Here is a 10,000-nt window from a genome sequence, read left to right as displayed (position 1 = left end):
GTATATATATATATATAGATAGATAGATAGATAGATAGATTGATAGATAGATAGATAGATAGATAGATAAACCAGGAATTATCATGCAGTTTGGTATCTCCCAAAGTAAGGTCTTTAATTTTTTTTTATTCAAATGGGCAAGTGGATCTGCTCCTCTTCATTCTCCACGAAATTACTTCCTTATTTTTTAATTCCCTATCTTAAATCTTACGAAAACTACGTACCTAGCTTTATACCTATAAAGCTAACTGCTTTATAAAGTGAAGGGCTGTAACAGATTTTTCATAGCCTGTGCTTTATTCTATACAAATAGGATTTACAACATGTGACCCCAATTCCAGGTAACTGTAAAGGTTAATTTATTCCTAGATTATCTGTTTTTCTTCTGAGGTCACCGGCATCCATCCTGAGAATAAGGAAACAAATCCTTGTAGGAACGCTCGTCTAAACAGCATCAAAAGAATATTAAAAGAAAAATGATTATCTCCGTCATCAAAAAAACACGCACAAAAAAAACCTGTTCTCGCTTCACCGTGACATATGCTTTCATCTATCCCATCCGTCATAATCATCATGAAGAATAATCGTGTCATTAAGCCCCGGTTGTCTTGGAGAGTGACGCGCCACTCCAGATTCTTCCTGGGGGGTCCATTAGAAAGTGAAACGGTGCCAAATGTCAACATTGGTAAAGGACATTTGTTACAGACGTTCGCCGAGGCTTCTACCCTTTACCGCAAAAGGATTAGAGTCCTTTCATCCTCGGCGGCAACAAGTGGACTGATAGGAAGAGAAATGGCCGACGCTCAAGGTCTCACAGTAAGGATTTTCGTTTGTAAAGGATACCAGGGTGATTATAAGTTGGGAAGGAATGATACAGTTATTCGAAATTCCTCTTGATGATTTTTTTTACCTTCTAGTTTTTTTTTTTATTTTTGACAATTTCCTGTCGGTTGTGAGTACAAAATCTTAGTCTCTGTATTACATGACAATATACGATATTTCGTATTCATATGGAATATTCATTTATTACAAGAGCTCTTGGAATTAAATCTGGAAATTTAGACAACTGACGAAATGGAGCTAAAGATAAACCGCAAAACTTGCTCTTTTTTTTATTTATTCAGCATCTGCATTTTGCTGTGAAGTCGAAAGTTGTAGAATTACCTTTAACAGGCACAGAGAGAGAGAGAGAGAGAGAGAGAGAGAGAGAGAGAGAGAGAGAGAGAGAGAGAGAGAAACTCACAAACCGATCTCTGATAAACGTAACTCTGATTGGCAACCATCTTGGTCCGGAGGAACCCCAGTGGCCCTGGAGATATTAAAAGCACCATCATCTGCAGTCGGCGGTAATCTTTTATCTTTGATTATTCATTAATTATTATCAGTGACACGAGGGTTTGACTCCTGGATTCGTTGACACAATTAGATTTCACGGGAGCGAGGTGGATCTGTCATTCACACGACCGCAGGACATAAGATCCATCACCGCCTCGAAAGACGAAGGACTTTGCACCTTGAAGCTCTCGGTCACTCGGCTGAGGCCAGCGGTCCCAAAACAGTCCTTGCTATATACCTATTTACGCCTACACAGGACCAGATTAGCGATATGAAGAGACGACGAGATTGGACTCTCTCTCTCTCTCTCTCTCTCTCTCTCTCTCTCTCTGTTGCTAAATTTATCATGAAACCCAACAATTTTGTTTTTCTTTTCATTTTTTGTTTATAGAGCCTTTTGAAGATTCTGTCTTGTTTTGGATTATTCTCTCTCTCTCTCTCTCTCTCTCTCTCTCTCTCTCTCTCTCTCTCACTGAATTTATCATGAACCCTTTAATTTTGCTTTTCATTCTTTTTGTTTATGGAGCCTCATGAAGATTCTGTCTTGTTTTGGATTCTCTCTCTCTCTCTCTCTCTCTCTCTCTCTCTCTCTCTCTCTCTCTCTCTCTCTCTCTCTCTTGCTAAATTTATCATGAAACCTTTAATTTGGCTTTTCCTTCATTTTGTTTATGGACCCCCTTGAAGATTCGGTCCTGTTTTGAATTCCTCTCTCTCTCTCTCTCTCTCTCTCTCTCTCTCTCTCTCTCTCTCCCTACGATGATGTATCGTAGGTGACTCGCTTACGCCAGAGAGGGTCGCCGAGATAGAACAGGTTAATGGACGCCAAAATTGATTTCCTTTCAGAGGAAGTAGGTTAGTCTATGGTGTCTCCTGGAATGCGAGGTTTATCTCCGACTCGATCGTTCTTCATTATCGGGCTCGTGAAAGGAATTGGCACGATCATCCACGCTGTTTCATTGTTGCTGAACGAGGAATCAACGGCTGAGTAAAGACGGTATGTATATATGAGAGCTGTGGGTTGCTAGTCCTGCGCATGATGGTGTACCGCTAGGTGCTTCCCTTGCACCCTTTTTCTTTCCAGTCGTTCACTCTTGGTGTCTTCTTTAACTTTACCTTGGTTTAATTTTTCTGTCATTTATGGGCAAATCTTTCTGGCAAGTCCCATAAGAGTCTGGAAATATGACGCACTGGTCTCGCAAAATTCGTTATGGTAATAATAATAATAATAATAATGATAATAATAATAATAATAATAATAATAATAATAATAATAATAATAATAAATAATAATAATAATAATAATAATAATGTAAAAAGGCAATCTGTAACGAGGCTATAAAATAGAGAATTAAAAGTCACATTAATGTTAAAGATATTTACTTTCATTTTTAACTCTGTACCTAAATATTTTTAGCACTATTGTGGTTTTTAATTTTAATAATAATAATAATAATAATAATAATAATAATAATAATAATAATAATAATAATAATAAATGTGGTGGGTAGAGTCTAATTACAATAAGACAAACCAAATGATAAATTGTTTCTTGTTACTAACTTTATATCATATAGTAAAATAAGAAGTGGCAATACAAATTTTTTAAAGGGCCATCCAAGATCCTCAATAACAAGTGGCTCATTTCCTCTTGATTCGTATATCCTTTTATCGAATCTGAATTCAGGGGCACTGACATTCAGCCGCGATATACAAGGCAACCTAACATAATGCAAACAGCTTGTCTTTAATTCATATAAATTTGTTCTAAAAGTAACCATTAATTTGTCAGTACTGGCATCTCTTTTCATCCAAGACACCGTACCATTTCCCCCTGCCCTTCTGTCATGAAGATGAAAAGCAGAAGAAGAAGAAGAAGAAGAAGAAGAGGAAGAGGAGAAGAAAGGCAAAAAAAATGAGGGAACATCTCACTCATTTTCTCATTTCCGAGACGAAAACACTACGGGAAAAATAACTTAGAAAAAGACGAGAGGTTTTTCGCCGATGGGGTGATAACAGGTATACCCATCATAACCCCACTTTCTTTCTTGAAAAGAAACAAAAAAATAGTGGGAAGAGGCCAGCAAGCAAGCAAGCACGAAAGCACTAGTTATACGTTATCTCGCGGGCGTATCTCGACCCTCACGATGCGTACGAGATAAGCTATAAACAGTCGAGTCTTCTTCTTCTTCTTCTTCTTCTTCTTCTTCTTCTTCTTCTTCTTGACTTCTGCATTGAGATGTCACACGGACAACAACAAAAAGAAATGATGGGCCTCTGGAAAGTTTTTGTCCTGTTTTGGATTCCTCTCTCTCTCTCTCTCTCTCTCTCTCTCTAGATTTATCATGAACCCATTAATTTTGTTTTTCATTCTTTTTATTTTTGGTGCCTCTTGAAGATTTGGTCTTTATTGGATGCCTCCTCTCTCTCTCTCTCTCTCTCTCTCTCTCTCTCTCTCTCTCTCTCTCTCTCTCTTGCTCACTAGATTTATCATGAACCAATAAATTTTGCTTTTCATTCTTTTTGTTCTGGCGCCTCTTGAAGATTTGTTCTTGTTTTGGATTCCTCTCTCTCTCTCTCTCTCTCTCTCTCTCTCTCTCTCTCTCTCTCTCTCTCTCTCACTGACTAAGAATATCGTGAATCAATTCGTCTTGCTTTTCATTCAATTATTTTTTTATGGGTTCCTTGAAAGTTCATTCTTGTTTTGGATTCTCTCTCTCTCTCTCTCTCTCTCTCTCTCTCTCTCTCTCTCTCTCTCTCTCTCTCTCTCTCAGCATATCATGAATCCATTCACTTCGCTTCTTATTCATTTTTTTATTATTCAGAACTTGTTTATAAAACATTGCAAACCGGATTATGATGCAATAATTTAAACCGATGTTATTATATTATGCTACAGAATATTTTACAAAGTTTTAGTTATACATCGGCCAAAACTACTGTATCGTATTACACACAGCCTGTAATACATTACCATCGATGAAAAACACTGCATTTTAAGAATAAAACTAACCTAATGAAAACTGTCATAATGATAACAGAATTCGTTTACCCCACTTTAGACTATTTTCTGGGACGATTCGCAGGAGCCAATTTTATCAAGGAACCGATCAGTCATAAAACGCAGAATCAGGCAGTTGGCTTTGACGCAGCAATAGTTCTTTTCGAGCTTCCCCTTAAACAAAGAAACAAGGACTGCTTAATTAATCTCTCGAGTAGCTGGCTCCATGGTCCTTGGTGGTGACGTCACGCCCGTGAAGTGTTTTGGACAGGCAGTCTTCATTCGCGACGCGGGTTTCGGTTCGGGTACAACTCTCTATCTTTGTGTTGTGGTTTCGTTGATGTCGTTACTGTGCGGTTCCTGACTGTTCCTTGTTAACTGTGAGTGCTGAAGATTTCCTGCTGACTTTGGGTGCTGAAGATATCCTGCTGACTTTTGAGTGCTGAAGATATCCTGCTGGCTTTTGAGTGCTGAAGATATCCTGCTGACTTTTGAGTGCTGAGGATATCCTGCTGGCTTTTGAGTGCTGAAGATATCCTGCTGACTTTTGAGTGCTGAGGATATCCTGCTGACTTTTGAGTGCCAAAGATATCCCGCTGACTTTGGGTGCCAAAGATATACTGCTGACTTAAGTGCTGAAGATATCCTGCTGACTTTGGGTGCCAAAGATATCCTGCTGACTTTGGGTGCCAAAGATATCCTGCTGACTTTGGGTGCCAAAGATATCCTGCTGACTTTGGGTGCCAAAGATGGCCCGGCTCACCCGTGGGTGCCGAAGATGGCCCGGCTCACCCGTGGGTGCCGAAGATGGCCCGGCTCACCCGTGGATGCCGAAGATGGCCCGGCTCACCCGTGGGTGCCGAAGATGGCCGGCTCACCCGTTGGGTGCCGAAGATGTGATGCCGAAGATGGCCCGGCTCACCCGTGGGTGCCGAAGATGGCCGGCTCACCCGTTGGGTGCCGAAGATGTGGTGTGGCGACTGGCACAGGCTCTGCTAAAGGTGAGTTTTATCATGGCTAGTTTTTTTCATTTGCTTCCCGTTAAAGAATTCCTTTAAAATTAAACTACTTAATGGTTGATTTCCGATAATCCAAAAGTAGTTTCATTACGGCTTTAATACTTTTTTTTTTATTTAAGCGGGAACTTCGTGGTAATTAAGTTTTATATTTCCTGTACCTGTAAACATTCATGGAGCTTGTTAATGTAATAGCTTGTCGCATTAGTTTTGTCTTGAATTAGGAAAATTTCTTACTTTAATGTTGTAGGGCGGTTGGTTGACTTGTCAAGCATTTATTTTTACATGTTACAAAACCCAACTTTCTTTAAATACATGGGGATTTTAAGTTTAAATTACTTAAATTGGAATACCTGTTATTAAAATAATTTCCAGAGTTCATACGTAATTAAATGTTTTATTTGCGCTTATAAATTTACGAATTTTAAAATTTTTAAACTTTAAATTCAGCGTAATCATAGGTAGTTTGTTCATAGTTTTCAAAATAACTTTTAAATTTTAAAACATTAAAAAATTCAACTTAAATCGGTTTCATTTGTTATAGCTCAAATGAACGTGGTTAATTTGCCAATTTAAAGCTAATGACGTTAGTGATACACGTGCCAGTAATACAATGAGCGAGCCTTTGTTTTCACTAACTACAATAGACAAACGTATGCCTGTAGCTGACACTTTATTCCAGTGATGATATAGTTTACCATTTACTGTCCGTGAAACTGGTGCTATGGCTACTTACCAGCCCAGGCAAGTTGACCTTTTGTTTGGAAGCTCAGACGTCTTGACCCTGTATATTGGTTGGTCATTCATTTTGTCACTTGTCAGCGCTCTTGGGATATCTTTGACCCTTGGTTTGCCAGGTCTTTTTTTTTTTTTTTTTTTTTTTTTTGGGCTTTTTTTTTTTAGGTGCTTTTATACCTTTGGTTTGACCTTTTGGTTTGCCAGGACTTTTTGGGACTGTTTTTTTTTTTTTTTTGTTCTTTTTTTTTATTCAGATGCTTTAGACCTTTGACCCTTGGTTTGCCAGGTCTTTTGGTCTTTTCTTTTTTATTGCTGTTCTAGTCAGATACTTTGTACCTTTGACCTTTGGTTTGCCAGCTCTTTTGGACTTTTTTTACTGCTTTCTGGTCAGAGGCTTTGTACCTTTGACCCTTGGTTTGCCAGCTCTTTTTTTTTTTTTTTTTTTTTTATTTGGCTTTGTACCTTTTGCCAGCTCTTTTTTTTTTTTTTTTTTGTTCTGGTTCTGGTCAAGGCTTTGTACCTTTGACCCTTGGTTTGCCAGCTCTTTTTTTTTTTTTTTTGTTTTTTTCTTTTATTGCTGTTCTGGTCAGAGGCTTTGTACCTTTGACCCTTGGTTTGCCAGCTCTTAAGGTCTATTTTTTTTTTTTTTTTTGTGATGTGGTCATTAGTGATGTGGTCAGAGGCTTTTTAAGTGGTTGGTCTGCTTTAGAGAAAATTATCTCTTCTGTGAAAGTTTTAGTTCATTCAAGCATAAACATTTTACTGACTTGATAAGAATCTTCGGTTTTTCATTTTTTTCAAGTTTGAATATTTTACTGACTTAATTATCTTAAATTTAGGCTTTTATTACAAAGTTTCTGCCTCAGTTTTTTTACTTGCAGGATGTGTGCTGAAACAGTTTAGACTGAAGGAATCGCTGGCATTCTGAGATCCTAGCTTTTAATCCACAAGTGTTTTCAAAGGAGGCGAGAAGGGAGTCTGGCATACTAACACTTCAACTCCATGAGTTTTCCTGCATTGCTGGTTCAAAGATGGAATTACTGTCATTTAGTTTTAAATGATGCACTTTTAGTGTGAAAGTTCTTACCTTCACCAGTAATAACGATTGGGAACTTGAAATTTTGTTAAATTCAAGATTGTGTTAAGATTTTTTTAAGCTGTTTATTTTGTGTACTTTCACGAGGTAAAATAAGTTTAAAATTCCATCTGTTTTAGTTTTTTTTTGTTTTGTCAAACCATATGTATCGCCAATTAGTAATATTATACAGTATTAGGAAATAGTTGTGATTTACTATTTAGATCCTAAAACTACTATGGTTTAGTTTTTCATAGCACAAAAAGACCTGTATTCATCTGATTTAGATGAATAATGTACAAAAGTTTGCAGAACTGAAAATTTAGAAACATGTTTTTGAAAGGAATCCCGGTTTAAACTATTTTTAAAAAACTTAACAGAACTTGTATTTAAACTGATATATTGTTTAAAGGGAACCATAAATTGAAAATTTAGTAAGAATAATCTATACTACAGAAAGCATATGAGTTTTACTTTTGCAGTAAAATTTATAGTTATCGAATATCAAACGTTTTACCTTTGCATTGTATTGAAGATAATGGCAGCAACTATATTTTTGGTCACTGTATGTAAATGTCGAAATATGGGGCTTGAGTTAACTGGTAAGCAAAGGAGAGAAAGATCCATTGTGTTCGATGGAGCGAACAAGTTCTAAGGTAACGACCATTTCGAGTATGAGGACGGAATTTGGTTGAAATGAACGCTACAAAAAGACAAGGCTTACGCCATTATAGTAGCCAATGACTATTCACACAAGATACCATTTGAAACAATCCTTAATGCCAAATAACCAGATTTAAAAAGTTTATTCTTGGGTTTCAACTGGAAATAAAGAATCGGAATGTTGCTTTAAAATCAGAGTTAAGTCTGATACAACACCCCACTCAGATTGCTTCTGTACTGAATAGAGAATATTCGGTAAAACTGATCTGGCATTGAAATGGCTGATTGACTAATTGGAAGTAAGTGGGAATAAATGTGGCTTTAAAATAACTACTGAGTTAAGTCTGATGCAAGACAACATTATAGGTTACTTCTATACTGAGTGTAGTATTTAGTAAAATTGATCTGGCATTGAAATGGCTGATTGGTTAATTGGAACTGAAAATAGCAATAGATGTTGCTTTAACATAACTGTATAGTTAAAATCTGATACAAGAACCCTAATAGATTGCTTCTATATTAAATAGAGAATATTCTGTAAAATGAGCTGGTACTGAAATGGCTGATTGGCTATATCACACACACACACACAGGTGTTCAAGAATGAAGAATACTGTAAATTGGTCTTCAGACTTTAAGGGTAACACTATAGCATATCATGAACAGTGCTTTGTGGATGATGCTTGGCATAACCTGGTTATGGGTAACAAATTGACATCAATACGGGTTGGTTCAATTACATAGTTGAACTCGCCAAATAATGGAGATAACTCGCCAAATAATGGAGATGAGATAACTCGCCAAATAATGGAGATAACTCGCCAAATAATGGAGATAACTCGCCAAATAATGGAGATAACTCGCCAAATAATGGAGATGAGATAACTCGCCAAATAATGGAGATGAGATAACTCGCCAAATAATGGAGATGAGATAACTCGCCAAATAATGGAGATGAGATAACTCGCCAAATAATGGAGATGAGATAACTCGCCAAATAATGGAGATGAGATAACTCGCCAAATAATGGAGATGAGATAACTCGCCAAATAATGGAGATAACTCTCCAAATAATGGAGATAACTAAATTAAGGGTTAAAAGGCATGCTTATTTGTATAAAAGCAGTAGTTTAAAAAGATATACAAGGCCCCGTAGGTGGGCGGTGCTGTCATTGCACCTCACGCTGTCCGATGTGGACATAACTACTTTAGGTTCTTTACAGCGTCCCTCCAGCCCCTATGTGCAAACTTTCTTTTCACTGTACCTCCGTTCATATTTCTTCTGACTTTCCACCCTCTCCTAACAATCGGTTTCATAGTGCAACCGAGAGGTTTCTCTATTGTTACACCTTTCATACCACCTTATTGTCAATTACCCTTTCAGCGCTGAATAACCTCACGGGGTCCCATCGCTGGACCTATGGCCTAAATTCTATATTCTATTCAGTAAAACCTGTTAACGCTATTATAAAATTCTAGCTCTTGAGTTTTCCAGTCCATACAGTGGTTCAAATCATTGAAATGTGCGAATAGAGCCTTCAATTGTCCAATTCCAACAGAATAACGATGGTGATTAATAACGGTAATCCAGTGCTTGACTGACATGACTCAGATAATTACTGTCACAACCAGCTAAGGGAATGGTGGCTACACAGCCACTGTGGTTCTTGGAAATAGCATTGAACTGCTGAATTCCTAAAAACACTTTCACTTTTCAGCAATTTTGAATCGAGGTACTGTTTTCTCGACAGCCTGAACTAGTTATCTGATTAGGCAACTACTGAAGTTTATGAACTAGACAGTCAGAACCAATCCCAATGGGAGCAGTCACTTGCGTTTAGAAGCTATTGTTTTTTGAAGGCTATAAAACTCCAGTGGTAACTTTGGATTATCATGATTTATACATTCTAATCACCACATGACGAAGACTCGTAAAATGGAGTTTGAAAAAAGCCCAACTACCCATTATTGTGTCTCGGATCATTATGACTCCAGACAGATATGATTTTCTTAGATTTTCGTTCTCCTCGTCCTTGTCGGAGAATTTAATGATTAGCCCTCTTGTTCCTGTGACAGTAAATCTTCGTTAATCTTAACAGGCAACGCCCTGTGACCAATATATATATGTATATATCTCTTTTGTCTATCACGTGCGGAAGATACAAAGCGTAAGAC

General features: G+C 37.5%; 1 long non-coding RNA gene across 1 annotated transcript; it reads left to right on the top strand.

Moving 5' to 3' along the window:
- The first annotated feature begins 5,231 nt into the window (after nucleotides 1-5,231).
- LOC136846425 (uncharacterized) lies at nucleotides 5,232-7,367 on the top strand. Its single transcript, XR_010855383.1, has 2 exons — nucleotides 5,232-5,334; nucleotides 6,969-7,367. It is a non-coding gene; the product is annotated as an uncharacterized lncRNA (long non-coding RNA).
- Nucleotides 7,368-10,000: the final 2,633 nt, after the last annotated feature.

The sequence above is a fragment of the Macrobrachium rosenbergii genome, chromosome 15 (genome assembly GCF_040412425.1).
Source record: "Macrobrachium rosenbergii isolate ZJJX-2024 chromosome 15, ASM4041242v1, whole genome shotgun sequence".
NCBI classification, from domain to species: domain Eukaryota; kingdom Metazoa; phylum Arthropoda; class Malacostraca; order Decapoda; family Palaemonidae; genus Macrobrachium; species Macrobrachium rosenbergii.
Note: the sequence above shows the minus strand (reverse complement) of the source record. Positions and strands in the feature narration are given on the sequence as shown.